We start from the raw sequence: 17952 nt of genomic DNA, 5'->3' as shown, positions 1-17952 counted from the left end.
CCCTGCTCGCCACAACTGGAGAAAGCCCGTGTGCAGCAACAAAGACCCAACGCAGCCAATAAATAAATAAATAAATAAAATAAATAAATTTATTAAAAAAAGATTCACAGTAGCATTATATTTAATGTATACTTTTAGAAATTAAAAATTAGGAAAAGTAAGTGCAACATGGAATCAAAATAATTCTGTTATTGTAATAGTAGGTAAGAGTTCATTATTGTTCTCTAAGTCCTCAAAATCAAAAGATAAATATTATCCTCAAAATACTCAATATACTTTTGTAACTGCATAGACTTTGTGAAACTGAATGAATCTTTTATAAATATATATTAAGTATACAGCAAATGTATATTAAATGTCACACCTTAAATATCTTATACTCTAATATCTCTTTTCGTTTTTCTTATACATTAAGAAAATTAATAATTTAATTTTCTGGTATAACAGAATATTCTGAAGAAATGTATATTCCACCTTTATCGTTTCAAGTTAAAGTTTCCCTTTGATTTTTTGTATAGAACTCTATGCATGTGCGTCTCTCATAATCTTTTACATTTTTGTTTCTTTCCTTTTTCTTATTTTTTTATATTTGTTCATTTCATTCCTTAATGCTGTGCCTCTTCTATACTCTCTCAGTCTCTTGAATTTTCCCCTTAATTTCCCAACAAAGGAGTTGCTTCTTTAAGTCATATAATGAGATAACTTTAATTTCAAGTTCTGTCACTGAATTAATAAGAGGATACAAGCGAAAGAATGCTGTGATTTCATGCCTTAGAATTAGAGAAAGTACTATTCTTTTCTCTAACATTTTGGACTCCCTGGTGCTCAGAGAGTAAGAATTTAGGAAGACAATAAAGGAGTTAATTGCAATAGTCAAGATGGGAAGTGATTAAAGCATTTAATGGAAGCATTTCTATGATTGCATTCATTGTCACAGCACTGTTAAGTCTTACAAGGATCACAGAAGCACATAATGAATGAACAATAAAAATGTATGGATCAATATTTTATTTTTAATTGCTTCCAATTTTAATTTCCTAAAATATAACCACACGATGATTATTAAAGTCCAGCATACATAGTGTATGGATAGTAGAGATTTTTCACTTGTCTTCAAAAATGCCTCTCCAGTGACTGCTGATTCTTCCCAATTGTACCTCCCTGCTGAAATGAATTATATCAGGAAATGGAATGCACAAGAGAAAGGAAACAAAAAAGAACCATTGGATATGTTTTCTGGGTCAGAGATTTCTTACCAATTCACAGTACAAAGGTATGCTACCCCTACCCACCCCCTTGTCACAGGCTTCATCCTTTATGGAACATGATGAGACCTGATGGGAATGTTTCCTACATCAGTATCCAGACACTCCAAAGGTGAGATACAAAGGAATTTTTTTCTTCTTCTAAAGAGGAAAAGATACCTGTCTAGCTCTGCTCATGAAAGGGCTCCCTTCTTACTCCAACCCTTTCCAGAAGACTTTTCTGACCTGAACTTATTTTCAAATATGAGGACTTCATCCCTTTGGTGTGTAAATTCTTAAGGAGGTAATACTCTATTTTCAGAGGCACCTTGGGGTTTAACCTAGGACCAAGTTCAACCTATAACCATTTGACTCTCTAGGGGGATAGAAGATAGTTTTATTAGCCTTTTGTATCAGAGCAATTAACTAGAAAAATGGCTGCAGAGATAATTCTTATGATATCTGAAATATTTATAAGAGAAACGAAAAAATACATTCTCTACTGTTATAGTGCCTATGTTTCAGTGGATTAAGAGGGTAGGACTTTTTGTAGGAAGATTGAGAAAAACAAAAATGTTTTATTCTCCAGAGATGGTCAGTCCAGTTCAATGCAAAAACTATGGTCAAATTCTTTCAGAGCCAATATGGCCAATTTCCAAATGCATATAACACAGTGCTTGCCTTCAAGGAGTTTATAATTTCAGTGTCATTGAAGCCAAAAGACAAACAACTCTAATATAAGACTGAATGTATATACTTTAGCAGGAATACATTTATAGAACTTTTGAGTGTTAATAGGAAGATGTAACATCAGTTTATAATAACACTAAAAAATTTTGTAAAATGATAATTGAGATGGATCTTAAAGACTATAAAATGTAGAAAGGAAAAATTTCCAAAAAGGTTACATTGCAGACACAAGAAACTACATAGATAAATGAATTATAAAATATTGCAATATGACACTATTTATATTACCTGGGGTTGATCCCCATTTATGGTCCAATTCACCACTTATTCTGTATTTATTTACTCAACATTTTTTTTTAATATCTACCCTATAACAGGGATCATTCTTGGTAATCATGAAAAATGGGAAAGAATAGTATTAAAATTTAATTTAATTTAATTAACCAATTAATTACTACACATATTGTGTGGATACATATTATAAAGTAAAATAAAGTAGGATAAATGAACATAGAGGCTGGAGTGATGTATTCTGATGATTAGGAAGGTTTCTCTGTTAGAGTGACTTTGATCATTTGATGAAAACCCTGAATGAAACAATTGAGAAAGTCATGCAAATATAGGGGAGAAAAAAAACTTTTTCTTCTGTCTGTCTCAGGTTCCCTGACGGGGGCTGCATACGTTAGACTGACAAAAGACAGATTAATAAGAAAAAAATCCAATAAGTTTATTGGTATGTGTATCATGCATACATAGGGGAGCACTCAGAAATGAGTAACTCCAAAAGTGTGGTTAGATTTGGGAGTCTATATACCTTACTTAGTAAAACAAAGGGATGAGGAGTAAGAGCACTTATGGAAAAACAAATGACTTTTTAGAAAGATAAATGGGACCTTAGGAGCATAGATGGGAGATATAAGAAATTAATAAACAAAAACCTCAGTTGAACAGAGTTGAGAGACCAGAAGGGGGAGCTTTAATGCCCTACCACCTTAGCAGAGGTCAAAATAAAGAAGACCCTTCCTCTTTCCTGTCAAGGGCTCAGTCAATGAAAAGCCCTGGGTTCTTTGTTAACTCTAGCCCTCCCAGCTTCCTTTTCCTCTCTGTAAAACTGTTCTTTCCTTGCCCTGTGGGGACATGCACATGACTCGTCATGGTTGTAGAGCCCAAATTGTAATTCTCTGCTGACCCTGAACAAACCCATCTTTGTTGGAGAAATAGATGGCAGTCTATTTGTCTTAGGTCAACATTTTGGTGGCCCCAGGGACCAGAGAAGACCTCTGAGGGCTCTCAAACTGGTGAGCAAACAGGTGTGGTACCACAATGGACCCCACTGTGCTCACTGCTTTTCATGTCAACCCTGGAGTTTGAAGGTATACCTCTCTCCTGGATCTGAGACCACACCCTCTTCACATCTGGAGCTCTCCAGGCTTTATTTGTGATCTATTTAAAGGTTTTATTCTTTCTGGTTAAGACCTTGTTCTGTGTGGGAATGCTTATTTGGCACTTCAGCCTGATTTTGGTATTAAACGGTTTTAATCCAAGCTGGCTGGAAAGCTGACAGCCCATTTCTTCAGGAACAGAGGCTGCTTCATTGAAAATGCCTCAGTTCAGCCATTGGCCCATTCCTTTGGAATAAGGGCTATTCTCTGGAAACTGGCTGAATAGCCTTCGACCTGGCTCCTCTGGGACCATGCTGTTTCCTTAGAACTTACTGGTATGAGTTAACAGATTGTTTGAGTTGCAGGCTGTTTCAGTTGAGCTGTTTGAAAATCATTCTTTTACTCTAGATAAAAACTTCTGAGAAAAGAAATTCCAGTTACCAAATATTTTGAGTGCACCCCTCTTTCAGGGACTCTGGCTGATTTTGTTTAAAAACCGAGGTCCTTCCTCATGCACATTCCTAACTAAATGAACCGAACTGACCAAAGTTAATTTGGAATATCAGTGGCCATTATGGGAGCTTTTGAAATCCCCAAACTTAATTTTCTTAAAACATAATTGGACCACAATAGCTCAAAAAACTTCCAGAAATGAGTGAAATGAATATTTTGATTGGTACTTTGAGGCTGTCCCAACAATACCAGGGGTCTAAAATTGCTTCTCTGCAAAAAAAATTTTAAGATTAAGTGAGGCAAACAAATAATTAAAGAAAAGTAAAATGACTCCCAAAGCCTCAGGCTGTTCTTCCTTGGCTTCTTTGTCTCAGGCGCCAACCAGGGGAGCCATCTTGTCAGCTCTTCATGATCTGACTCCACCCCCAGCGCCATCTTTCTCCTTTACCTCCCACCCCACCTACACCTCTTCTATACCTTCAGTACCCTCTAACTATTTCTCTTGCAAAACTTACCTTTGTCTTTGAAACTCTCCCCAGTCTCTTTCCCTCAGAATTTATTAGAAGCTGTCCATTTAAAATTAAGCCTTCTGAGGATCCAAAGGCCAAATCCTCAATTTCTTATATACTCTAGACTAAGATGAATTGTGAGCTATAGTCAAAGATTTTTCCAAAGTAATTGAAGATCCTCACAGATTTGCTGAGGAATTTAATACAGCCATTCAAGCATCTCAACCTAGTTTCTCTGACATATCAACTAGTTCATATGCTTGTTGATAAAGGCCAGGCTCAACACTGGATGGAAGTTGTTAATTGGAAAAATCCTGAAAGGTCTCTAGAGTTACAACCAGGAGACCAGCCCGCTAACTTTTTATATGAGCAGGCTTGGATGATTGCCCAGTTCCTATTCACAGAGCAATTCCTATTCTTTCTCCCCACAAAGGGAAGTAATCCTAGAATATGACAGTAGTTGTCAATGTGACTAACCAGGTGAATGAAATGATGCTTTGACATTTTGTTTTTATGTGTTCCATCTCTAATGGTACTAGAACTGACTCTGGAAACACTGGTCATTTGTCTTTATTGAATCAGCTACCATCTTTTTTATGAGCAAAATCTCCAACTAATATTAACAAAATTCACAGCACACCTCCCATCAAGATTCAAAGAGATTCTTCAAAATCGCTTCCTGCAATTAACCAATACCCTATAAATAAAGAGGCCTTTCAAGGCATGAAGCCCATAATAGAAGGTTACAAGGCTCAAGCCCTCATTATCTTTTTCATTACTCCCTGTAACTCCTAATTTACTACTGATAAAAGGGAAGGGCTGAAAGTTGAGTTTTGTTTAGGACCTCTGAGCAATAAACAACACTGTCATCTTTTGACACTTTGTTATTCCTAACCCTCCAAAGTTGTTAACACCCATTCCCACCCACCAGAAGTAAATTCTTTACTATAATTGACTTATGCAGTGCATTCTTTACTATTCTAGTTGGTGAAGCTATCCAATACTTTCCTGCCTTCACTTGGAAAGGAAAACAATTTGCCTGGACAATAATGCCTCAGGATTTTACTGAGCCATTTTTATTTCTTGCAGACCCTAAAGGCTGATCTGGATGATATAAAGTTTCCTAGGGGTTTTCCTTGTTGCAATATGTGGTTGATTTGCTTCTTTGTTCTTCTTCACAAGGAACACAGCCTCTGCTTGCTAAAGCTTTTAGTCTTAAAGGAACATAAGGTCACCAAAAAAAAAAAAAAAGTTTAGTTTGCCTAAACTCAGGTTTGATACTTAGGGCATCTAATATCAGAACAAGGACTACACCTAGATTCTAAGTGCTCTAAGTTTCCCACAACCCAAAACTAAGTGCCAACTGTGAGGTTTTCTTGGGTTCATTGGTTATTGGCTAGACTTGATTCCAAATTTCTCTCTTATGCCAAAACTCTATATGTTTTACTAAAGAATAACGTCCCCCAAACCAATTTTATGGATGACATATGGAAGACAGATGACATAAGTGTTTGACTTTAAAGGAGAGTTTGACAAGCCCACCTGCCTTTGGGCATCACAATTATCAGATTCCCTTTCTGTTTTTTTTTTTTTTGTTTTTTTTTTGTATGTGATCTGCAGGAAATTCCTTGGGGTAACACTGACTTTTCATGGTTCACTGATGATTCTTATTTAAAAGGTGACGATGGCAAATATTGTTCTGGGTATGATATTGCAACACCTTTTGATGTGTTGAGGCAGCATCTTTACCTAGGGCTACTTCAGACCAACAGACTGAATTATATGCTCCTACAGGGCTATTACTTTAGTCAAGGACAAAACTGCCAATATTTATACTGATAGTAGAAATGCTTTCAGAGTAGCTCATGATTTTGGAATGTTGTGAAATCAACATGGATTCATTACTTCCAGTGGGAATAAAATTTAAAATGGCCCCAATGTTCAGAAATAATTTGATGCAATATGTTTCCCTGCCACTTTACTGATTATGATTCCAGGGCATTCTAAAACTTTCTGGAAGCTAAGGAAAATCACCTAGCTTCTATTTCCAAAGGAATGCTGCCCTTAAAGGAACTAATAGCAGCCATGCTATTTCATGGTCCAATGGGATATTTTTCCAAATAATAAATTTTAAAGATTGCTAGAGAAGCCTAACAATTGGCCTTAGGGAGAAACAAACAAACAACAAACAAAAACCAAAAAACCAACACACACACACACACAAGATTGGAAATGCAACAATTATTGATTCGATAAAAACATAAAGCTTTGTCTGCCCACACTGTTGTCCCTCCTCTCTCCTTCTTTCTTCAACCCCCACTGGCTAACCTTGACTTATCCGCTGCAGTAAATCCACTCTGGTCTCCAACAACCTCCATGTGGCCAATCCAGAGATCACTTATCTGCCAGCTCTGACTTTGCTTCTCAGTGGCATTAACCGCCTCCCTTGGCACCTGTGATGGCTAAAGCTATGTGTTGAATTGGCTGGGCCACAGTGCGTAGGCATTTGGCCAAACATTGTTCTTGATGTTTCTGTGAGGGTGTTTTTGGATGAGATTTACATTTAAATTGGTGGACTCTGAGTAAAGCAGATTGTCCTCCATAATGTGGGTGGGCCTCATCCAATCAGTTGAAGGCCTGAAGAGAACAAATGGCTGACCTCGCCAGAGCAACAGGGAATTCTGCCAGCAGACTGCCTTTGGACTTCATCTGCAACACTGGTTCTTCCTGGTTTGTCAGCAGACTGCCTTTGGATTTGAACTGCAACTCTTTCCTGACTCCTTACCTAACTGGCCTCCCCCATCAGATTTTGGATTCATGAAGCCTTTGCAATTATGTGAGCCAATTCCTTAAGATAAATCTCTTCCTTTGTATATTCACATCCTATTGGTTCTGTTTCTCTGGAGAATGCTGACTAACAAAGCATCTACTCTGTACCTTTCGGTCTGATTCTTATTTACTTAATAAATATAAATAAGGTGTAAGAAATAAACCAATATTTATAAATTGAAAGAAGAAAAAAAAAAGAGAAAGCTTTGATTCGCACAAAATAACAATCCAGCCTTACCATAGATTTTCAAATTCCTACTCCTCACCATTTGCCTGCACTAAACCATTGGTTTACCAACAGAATGAAAGCATTCCTGAATGAATATTAGCGTGGAAACTTTATCAAGGCCACAAAAATGACTAACTCATTTGTACCACTTGTCAAAAGTACAACCTGGGGAAGCCTGTTCGCACTGTTGTTGGATATTTCAAACTGCCTATTGGTCTAGCAAATGGATTTCATAAAGCTTCCTTCATCTAATGCATATAAATACGTTTTAGTCATGCTCTGAATGTTTTCACACTGAAACGAATCCTTCCTTTGAAGAAATGCTATTGCCTCTTCTGTGGCTAAAGTCCTGTTGGAAAAGATTATCCCTACCTGGGGAACTCCTCTCAAACTTCATAGTGATCAGGGAATGCATTTTACTGGTCAGGCACTTCAACAAATCTGTGCCGTCTGGGCAGTTTTACAATTCTTTTACTGTGTTCACAACCCTTGATCCTCTGGTTTAGTAGAACACATCAATGACGTTATTAAGACTCAAGTGGCAAAATTTGTAGAGGCCCTTTAAATACCTTGGTCAAAAACCTTGCTATCGGTCCTTCTAAATCTCAGATCTACCTTTTTTGGAACTGGTGAACTCTCATGCTTTGAGAGAGTCACAGGATACTTGGCATTTGCCTCTTTTGACCCACAACCAATAAAAGGAGAGATACTCCAATATTGTAAAGGCCTAATTATTTCCATTAAAAATAACCATAATTTGGTAGAACAATCTTTTCACAGTGCACTCTTGGGAGACAAAGACCTTAAGCATTGTACCTTGCAACCTGGAGATTTCTTCTAATGGAAAAGAGACCTCCAGAAGAACTCTCTTCAACCTTGCTGGAGAGGTCCCTATCAGATACAGCTAACCAACCCTTGGGCAGCTAAACTCCAAGGAAATGACTCTTGGATTCATGTGACACACCTAAAGAAAGCCCTAAACTTTGAGTGGACCTGCATATCATTTGATGATTTCCAGATAAAGATTTCCCAGAACTGAAGCAGATGACATCTGATGAGACAGCTTTCCCAGCATAACAGGGCCAGGTCTGGTCAAAGATTGTTGCCAAACCTTTGATGATGACACAATGCTTCAGATGATCTCCAATATCTACGATCTTGATAACATATGGACTTTAGATAAAAAATGCCTGAGAGTTCTCCTTGCTGTCTCTCCTTTTTACTTGAATGTGACCCCAGTAGGTTTCACTACACCCAGGATAGGTGTTTCCTGACATTGAGGGACAAAAAATAGCTGAAACTAGAAAACCTGACCCTTAATCAGTGATGCTTCCAGAGAAAGATCTTGAACAAAAGGGAGAAATTAGTAAACAAAAACCTCAATTAAACAGAGTTGGGAGGTCAGAGGGGGAGCTCTCACACCCTGTGACAATAGCAGAGCTCAACAAGAAGACCCCTCTTCTTTCCAAACAAGAAGTCAGCCAATAATAAGTCATGGACTCTTTACTTACTGTAGTCCTCCCAACTTCCTTTTCCCTCACTGTAAAAGTGCTCTTCTTCCCTTGCTGTGGGGGGACTTGCATGTGGCTTGCCATGGTTATAGACCTCAAATTACAATTCTCTGCTGATCCCAAAAAAACCCACCTTTGCTTGAGAAATATCTGGCAGTCTATGTGCTTTAGGTCAACAGAAATATGACAGCCTGGGGGACTTCCCTGGAGGTCCAGTGGTTAAGACTCCGAGCTTCCAATGTAGGGTGTGTGGGTTCGATCTCTGGTGGGGAAACTAACTAAGATCCCACATGCCACTCAGCATGGCCAAAAAAAAAAAAAAGAAAGAAAAAGAAAAAGAAAGATGACATATGACAGCTCAGTAATACTGTCTGGATGTGGTGTTGATGTTGACTTTTCCTCTCTGAGAAGAGAAGATTAGAGTTGTTCCTGGGGAGGGAATTTATAACACTTGAGTTCTATGGGGAGACTATGATTTTAGGCAGATGAGGAATTTCAGGAACGGAAATACCTTCAGCAAAAAACTATTATTTTGCCAAAATGGCATGTGGAGTGGCATATGCTGATCCCCTTCACAAGGAACTAAAAAAAGAAATTAATATTGTGTATATAGACACAATAGAGACTCCATAAATACTAGTAAGCTCTTTTCCTAATAATGGGAATAAGTAGCTTTGAACGAACATAGTATTCACACTGATGAATCTTTCCTTAAAATAGATAGTAATAGTCTCCTGAAGTTTTTTGGCTTTTTTTTCCCAATAAGATGGATGTGAGTAGAAGAGTTATCAGTTAGGAGATAATTGCAAGAGCACCTGTGAAGAATAATGGAGGCACTAGAGTAATGACAGTTCAAATGTAAAGTGGGTGAATATGAAATTTTTCCTGGAAGATGAACAGTTTCCTTTGGCTCCTGGGAATGAAGTCAAGGATAGTGAGGTTTTTAAGTCTACATGATGAGAAAAGCAAGAATCCCTATTTCCCGATATTGAAAAATTTAAGAGGAAGAGTTGACTTTGAAAGAATAATAATGGTTTGGAAACTGTTGAGTTTGGAGTTCTGCTTAGTAAAACATCCACATAAGCCTAGAACATGGGATTTAGGAGAAGAGATGAGTATTGCACATACATATTTGAAGTAATTTGTTGCAAACTGACCCAAGCTAATATGCAGTTCACATACATTAGATTCATTTCAGCAGTTATTGGTATCTCCTAACAGTTAGAGGCTGGTGTGTATTGTTGGACCCCTCTCTATAACCTGAAGACATGGTCATATGTTGCAAGTTGTGACACACATATACAAATATTTGCAGCAAGCAGGCATACAAACAGCCATTCGGACTTTCTATGATTTCCATAAACTCTCAGCAATCTGTCCCTTTATATTCCCTGGCAACCTTACAGAAAATATTTGCTTATGGCAAATGCAGACATATTCTGATGATAAGATTCAGCTAACCTTCTAGTCAAGGTCAACACAAACATCCTCTGACATAGCACTTTAACTTAGAAGCAGTTTGGAATCCTAGGTTTAGAACACCATTTTCAAAAGAAATGACTATTAAATTTATTAAATTCTTATGCTATGTTTATCCAATGATGAGAGTGTCTATGCAATATTTCAGGCCAACCTACTACCTAGAACATCCTCTGGTGTTGGTTGTATTTAATATCATTTAAAGTACTTGGTACTTTAATTGTAGACTAAGCACTTCTAAATTGCAGCTTAAATTAATTAATATACACATGTAGTCCTTACTGTCTATGTGAAGTATTTTATACAAATCCCAGGCAATGTACCATTTTTTTTATAATAGTCTAAGAATATACTTCAATCCTCCCCAAACCAACCTTGGCCCATAGATTATGTTCTGCCATCTCCCTCTTTCTGTCTGTGTTACAAACCCTCTCTTCTCACCAGCAGTCCTCACTTACATAGAGTCCTACCATACTCAGTCCCATCATGATTTTACACATAGTATTACATTAATATCAGAGCTAATACCCTGGAATTTGATCCAAAACAAAACTTAGCTCAGGATTAGACTAAAATTTGTCCCAATAATTTGAATATTTGAAGGAAGAGTGTGTTCCCTTAAAATATTCACTGAGGCAATAGCAACAATATCTCAAAATTTCAAATTTCTCTGTGCCCAACACCATGCTTGGTATAACAGGAACAATAAAATCTAAGAATCTTAGTAAAATAAAACATTATAATATGAACAGCAAATTTATGCACTTATTTTTATGAGAGAATGTTTAGGGGGCTGTTAATATAATACACTCATACTCCTCATTCATTATTTCTTAAAAAGAAAAAAAAGTGAAAATGAAACAGGAGGGACGGGTCAGGGCACAACCTTTAAAAGAATGGCATAGCACTAGGACATGACATAACCAAATAGGTCCAAAATGGCAAACAAGTTGACTTCCACCAGACCTTGACCTCAGTGTATGTTCATGCTCTTTGTAACACATCAGCAAGCTAAATGACACACAAACAGGTGCCGTGACAGTTCCATGGCCAGCCATAAAGGTCAAAAACTGGGGGTGACCCAATTTCTGGAAATCCCCACCCCTTCCCCAAATAGGTGGAATACTCCTCTCACTCATTAGCCTATGAAATGACTCACTCCTATAAAAACTGAAAACCCCATACCCTGGGGCCACTCTTGCCTTCTGAGATGGTCCACACTCTGTCTGTAGAATGTGTTTCTCTCTAAATAAGTCCACTTCTCACTTTGTCTCTCACTGAATTCTTCCTGTGATGAGACATCAAGAACCTGAGCTTCATTAAGACCTGAGACCAAGTGTGTGATCTCAGTAAAAAGACCATGGGTTCAAGTCCCAATTTAGGCTTTGGCTGGGTTCGAGTCCTGACCTGTGGGTTTGGGGCAAGAGATACATGGGCCCCTGGGGCAAATGGTTTGAGTTCATTCCTGTGGACAGATACTCCAAGACAAGAATAACAGGACAGTTGAGAGAGGAGGCTGGGCCCTGTCCAGATAGAAGATAAGAGACCACATATTCCTCATTCTTGAAGTCAGGAGACCTCCCTGACTACACATGTGCAGAAAGGCTCCTTGGAGGTCAAAAGGGGAGTGATGCCAAATGATGTCAAGTCTACCCATAGTCCTCTTTGGTAGAATCCACCTTGGCTAATACACATGCACACATGGGAAGATACTGAGATATACCAAATACAGACTTTGAACCAGGCAAATTGAAATGATTGACCAAAGGAAACCCAGAAGAAATGCCCCATAAAAGTAATTCAAACTGCCACGAGGGTGCAACTCTCTCTCTGAGCCTACCCATGTGTCTATCCACACTTACTGTACTCTTTTTTTTTTTCTCCTAATAAATACTTTACCTGTTCTACTACTTTCTGTCTTTGTGGGAATTCTTTTTTTGCAAAGCCATAGGGCCAGGGCCTTGTCACTGACCAGTGGTCTAGTGTCTAGGATTTGGTGCTCTCACTGCCACGACCCAACCTCAGTCACTGGCTGGGAACGGAAACCCTGCTTCAAGCTTCTACAGGCCAAGGACACCCGAGATCAGATTCAAGTCCCAATCTGGGTTGCATGGTTTCAAAGTCACCTCTAGAGTCTGGTCTTGAAGGACATTCATAAAGGACTTAAAACTTTATTCAAATTCAAACAGTAAAAAGCCTCAGTGTTTCCCATACCATACCTAGAATAAAGATCATAAAGTTAAACACTTCTCTTTTTCTTTGAAGAGCTTTCTTCTTTTGTCATCACTGGGTATAAGGAATTACCCAAATAATATGGTTGCTTTATTACAGCTTAATATTCAAATTTTTAGTTATTTTTATCTAACTTAAAAGTATTACATAACTTGATGTTCTTATTTATTTAATGAGTAGTCACAAACAGCAATATAATTTTTTTTAATTAGAAAGATAAAAACAGAAAATCAGCCATTAATTTTACCTTTTCCCAGGCAACTATTATCTATTACCTGTATTTTTTAAATAAGTATTCTATACATTTTCTAACATATATAAATATGTATATATTTTATATAAAAATAAGCATGTTATTATTAAAATACCTCATTAAATATACATATATATAATTTAGAGAGAGAATTAATAGTATAACTGTCAAAAACTGGATCATTCTTTTTAAACTACATAAAATTCTATTATATGGAATTACCATATCATGCCCATCTTTTCCTTGTTGGTGAATATTTAGATTGGCTCCAATATTCTTTTTCCTAATCAAAAATGCAGCAATGAATATTCTTGCACATATCATTTCACATATGTGTAAGAATATCCATAGCAAAAATTCCTAAAAGTGAAATTAGTATATCAGAATGTGCAATTTAAATGCATATACATTATTTAAGAATGAAAAAGCATCTTAGAGCAATAAAATATCATCCTTTGACTAACATAAAACAGAACAAAAAACAAGTCCATTTTCATTTATTTATAATCCTTGTAATTTTTTGTTCTTAATAAATGTTACTTATATAAACTTCTCTAGCAATATTTGAATCTGATTCAAGTTACATATGAAGTATTTGTCTAAAACATCATTTCTTAAACTGTTATTAATTTTTCATATTCTCAAAATGAAAAAATGTTTCGATCATCTACTTTCAGGAGAAAAACATATTTTAGCCTCCTTTAAAAGCTAAGGATCCTAAAATCTGAGAATTTTTTCAAGTAAAGGAAGCTGTAGAAATGTACTTAGTCCAGCAGTTCTCAAATGTGTTTAACAGCTATTAATATCCTTTGGAAAAAGTGTTCCTTGGAATACATAGAGTTAATACACCAGAAAATGAAATATGCTAGGCTGTTGCACAGTAATGATTTTAAATCTGCTGTGTCTCAGATAGTAGGCAAACAAATAAGCAAATTACCTTGTCCTCAAGGTTTCACAGTCCTTTCAAATTCAAAAGCATACATCTTCTATGTAAATTGACAAAGATGAGAACTCAATCAAAAGCCATGTGAACCAAAATAATCTCCTTGGTATGAAATATCTGTGCTTTATTTGCCAACTTCAGGTTTGTGAATTTCTTCCCATCACCTTTTTCCCAAATTATTTTTTACTATTATTAGGAACATGAAAACAAAAGTCATAGCGTTTTTTAACACAAGAAAACCACTGTCATTTAATTATCACCCAAGAAGGATCCCAGAATCTCAGAATTCATCACCCCCAAATATACTACTTTAACGTAAAGATTATTTTGAGTTGAAGACAATAGAAAAACAGCAAACACTGAGAAAAAAAGCTCTGCCTTCACCTACCATTTGCTTCAAAACCATTTCTTAATCACCAGAAACAACTCTAGACTCTTACCAGCCCAGAGACAGCCCTGTGGGGAATCTATATAAAAAACCTTACTAAAATAACCCTTATCTTGCAGCAGTTCCCTCCCCCCATATATTTACCTTCTCAGAGTGTGCTGCCTCTAAAAGCCTAACCTCCTTTTCTCTGTCATTTCACTTTTCTACAAATTTATTGTTCTTTGTTAAGATGCTATATAACCCCCAAATTCTAACTACCCCCTTGAGATACTCCTCCGTTTCTCCCACTTGTGTGTGCACTGCACCTGTTAACAAATGCTGGGTTTTTTCTTTTGTTAACTTGTCTTTTGTCTGTTTAACTTCCAGGGTCCCAGCTGAAGAACCTAATAGAGTAGAGATAAAAGGTTTTTTCCTCCTTTCCAGTGTCATGCTGAGAGCTATGAATTACACAGCAGAAAAAGAAACAGTCATGGATTCAGGGAACTTAAACAGGGAATCAAATATGTCAACTCAATAGCTAACAATAACCAAGGCAATGCATTAATAACGCTAAGCCTATTTTGCTAAATTAAATGCCCTAACTTTCCCCAGAGAAATAATCTCTTGATATTCTATGTTATGAAATTGATTTTCCTCTTATCATTTGTAACATGGGCCTTTTTCTCTAAAATTATGTTTAGCTACATTGTTCTTCCTTGGCCAGAATATTTTTGATGTTGTGGATAATCATCTGTAAGTGAACTGAAAATCCTTTTATTTATATATAAGTAGACTCAGAAAATTTTCTAGGCTGCCTAATTTTTCTATCCAAAACAACCTAGACACACTTGCACTTAAACATGTTAAAAAACACACACTCTCACACACACCACACACACACAAAAGCAGTAATATGTAAAGAACATTAGCAAGTCTCCAAATTTCTTTCTTAATTTAATGGAGGCATATCCTAGGATAGACCACAAATAATAGAGGTATCCAAGTAAACTTAATAGCACTACTGTCAGAACTGCACTATTACCCTAGAGAGAAGAATACAATATACTATTTCTCCTAATTTAAAAATATAGACACAGCATTGTGAATCAACTGTACTTCAATAAAAAATTTAAAAAAAAATGTATAGGAACATGGAAACTTCATAAATGGTCCAATTTTGAATTCGAAGTTTCAAAAGTGTTGTTTGATTCAGTAGTTTTTATTTAAAATGACATAACAAGCAACAATAAACAGTAAAAGGAGAAATAACTAACACAGCTTTCTGTATTCCACCCAGGACCAGAGGCTAACACCATTACAAGTTCTTCCTGCCAGCTGCCTCCCTCCAGAGTTCCCATGCTCTTCTATCTGTGTGGAATTCCTCCTGTTTAATTAGTGGTGTCTTCATTGTCTTCCAAGATAAAATCCAGGCATCTTCTCTGGAAATAAATTTTTGATTCTCTGGAGCTAAAACATTCCCTCTTTTGATCAATACTACACCTATGTGTACCAAGATTACCATATTGACAACTATTTGTTTAAATATCTCTCTCTGGCCAGCCTTTCTACTTCCTTAGGGCAGGGCTTATGCATCTTTTTTCCCCAGAATCTAGAACACTGCCTGGCATATCCTAAACACCTAAACTATCTGTTGAAAAATGAATGAGGACGAATGCAAATGGATAAGGAAACTTACAGTAAGCACATAGCTGCATAAGATGATTTGAAGTATCTTTGCACCTCTTAAGAAACATCTTAACATTTTTAAAAAAACATCAGAAAGGTGCTATAATAAAATGCACTTCTTATAATTTCACAAAGCATTTATTTATCTCATTTCTTTTTAACATGCTTAATATTTATTCTTTATTTCCCTCTAATAAATTCAATTGGCGTATAATGGTTTTGCTTTGGTTAACTTATAGTGTGTGTAATTTGGATCTGATAGCACTTGAAAAGACTCACTGTAATACATTTTTACCATTTTCAGTTTTTTGGAGATCAGTGAAAAAGAATGTCAGGTCAGATTTTTTTTTCCTGAAAAAACAGCAAGGAAATATCCTCAGACCATAGATGATATGAAAGGGAAAAGAAAGTACTATATATGAAATGATTTGAGTCTTAGTTCTGGTTTATTTCATCAGTAATAAGAAAATTCCTACCGATATTCCATTTCGAACAGTTCTGTAAGGACTTCACATGAAAGACTGTGAGATTAGACCCTGAGGCTGTTCGTCTCCAAACCGTGCAAGGACACCTGGAGTGCCACACATAATTTAACTGGCCAAGTTTTTAGTTTTCTTGGTAATACTATATTATATCATTTTCATGATTCCTGTTACCAGTAGGAGGATTATGGTAGCAGGTTGAAGGTAAAACTTGAGATGGAGAAAATGTACAAAGAATGACCTAGCAAAAATATTTCTTTCTATAAAGCTTTTCAAATAAAAAAAGAGATGGGTTCACAGTCTCTAGTTAACCCTTGCCCACCCACTTTCCTTCCGCCTCAAATTCTAATTATCTGTGACCCATCTTGGCTATTAGACTATGAGATATTCAAACTATTGTCAGTTTCCTTCAAAGTATAGGTTTAGGAATAAAGATAAAATATCTAGGCCATATGTAATGAGTTACTTTTTCCTCTGTCTGCTTTTTTTTGATCATCTAAATTAAATAAGTTGTTTTAAAACTTTTATTTTACACACTTTAAAAGTGTTAGAAATAACCACTAAAGAGAATTTTGGTGCTGATAAGTTCTTATGTAGTGGTCCTGACCTCTATCCCAGGCAAAGTCATGGGTTAGAACATAGAATTCCCATACAGTTTTTTGGATCAGACAGTAGAAGGGAGCCCACAGCCTTTCCAAAGTTTCCTTTCATGCCAAAACACTTCAGAATTCCCTGCATCTTTCACCACAACAAAAAGGAATATTTGTGTGGAATGTGGGGCTATGCAGGCAGAAAGGTTCTTCATTTGAGTGGAGCTAAAATTTTATCATCTAATAAGGTACAAAAATCTGATCTTTGACTCTTTCCTGATTCTCCCATCCAAGCTGTTACCAGTTGCTAGTGAATCCTCCTGTCTCAAGTCTGATTTCCCCTTACCTTTCCCACTGCCGTCATCATGACCCAAGCAATTAAGAACATTTGTCTTATGCTATCAACTGAATGTTTCTGTCCACCCAACATTCAAGTGTTGAAGTCCTAGCCCTCACTATGTTGGCATTAGTATACTGGACCTTTGGGAGTTGATTAGGTCTTGAGGGCGGAGCCCTCAAAAATGGGATCAGCGCCCTTATATAAGAGGCTCTAGAAAGTTCCCTCACCCCTTCTATCATGTGAAGATACAATGCCTATGAATCAGGAAGTGGGATCTCACCAGACACTGAATATGCCAGTGCTTTAATCTTCTAGCCTCTAGAACTATGAGACATAAATGTTTGTTTTTGTTTTTGTTTTTAATTTATTTTTTGGCAGCATTGGGTCTTCATTGCTGCCCACCAGCTTTCTCTAATTGTGGCAAGTGGGGGCTACTCTTTGTTGCAGAACAGGCTGTAGGCACGTGGGCTTCAGCAGTTGCAGCACACGGGCTCAGTAGTTGTGGAATGCAGGCCCTAGAGTGTGAGGGCTTCAGTACTTGTGGCACATGGGCTCAGTAGATGTGGTGCATGGGCTTAGTCACTCCATGGCCTGTGGGATCTTCCCGGACCAGGGATCGAACCCATGTCCCTTGCACTGGCAGGCAGATTCTTAGCCACAGCACCACCAGGGAAGTCCCAATGTTTGTTGTTTAAGTCGCCATGTTGTGGTGTTCTGTTATAGTAACGCAAAC

The sequence above is a fragment of the Hippopotamus amphibius genome, chromosome 3 (assembly GCF_030028045.1).
Source record: "Hippopotamus amphibius kiboko isolate mHipAmp2 chromosome 3, mHipAmp2.hap2, whole genome shotgun sequence".
In the NCBI taxonomy this organism is placed as follows: Eukaryota; Metazoa; Chordata; class Mammalia; order Artiodactyla; family Hippopotamidae; genus Hippopotamus; species Hippopotamus amphibius.
This window is presented reverse-complemented; position numbering follows the sequence as displayed.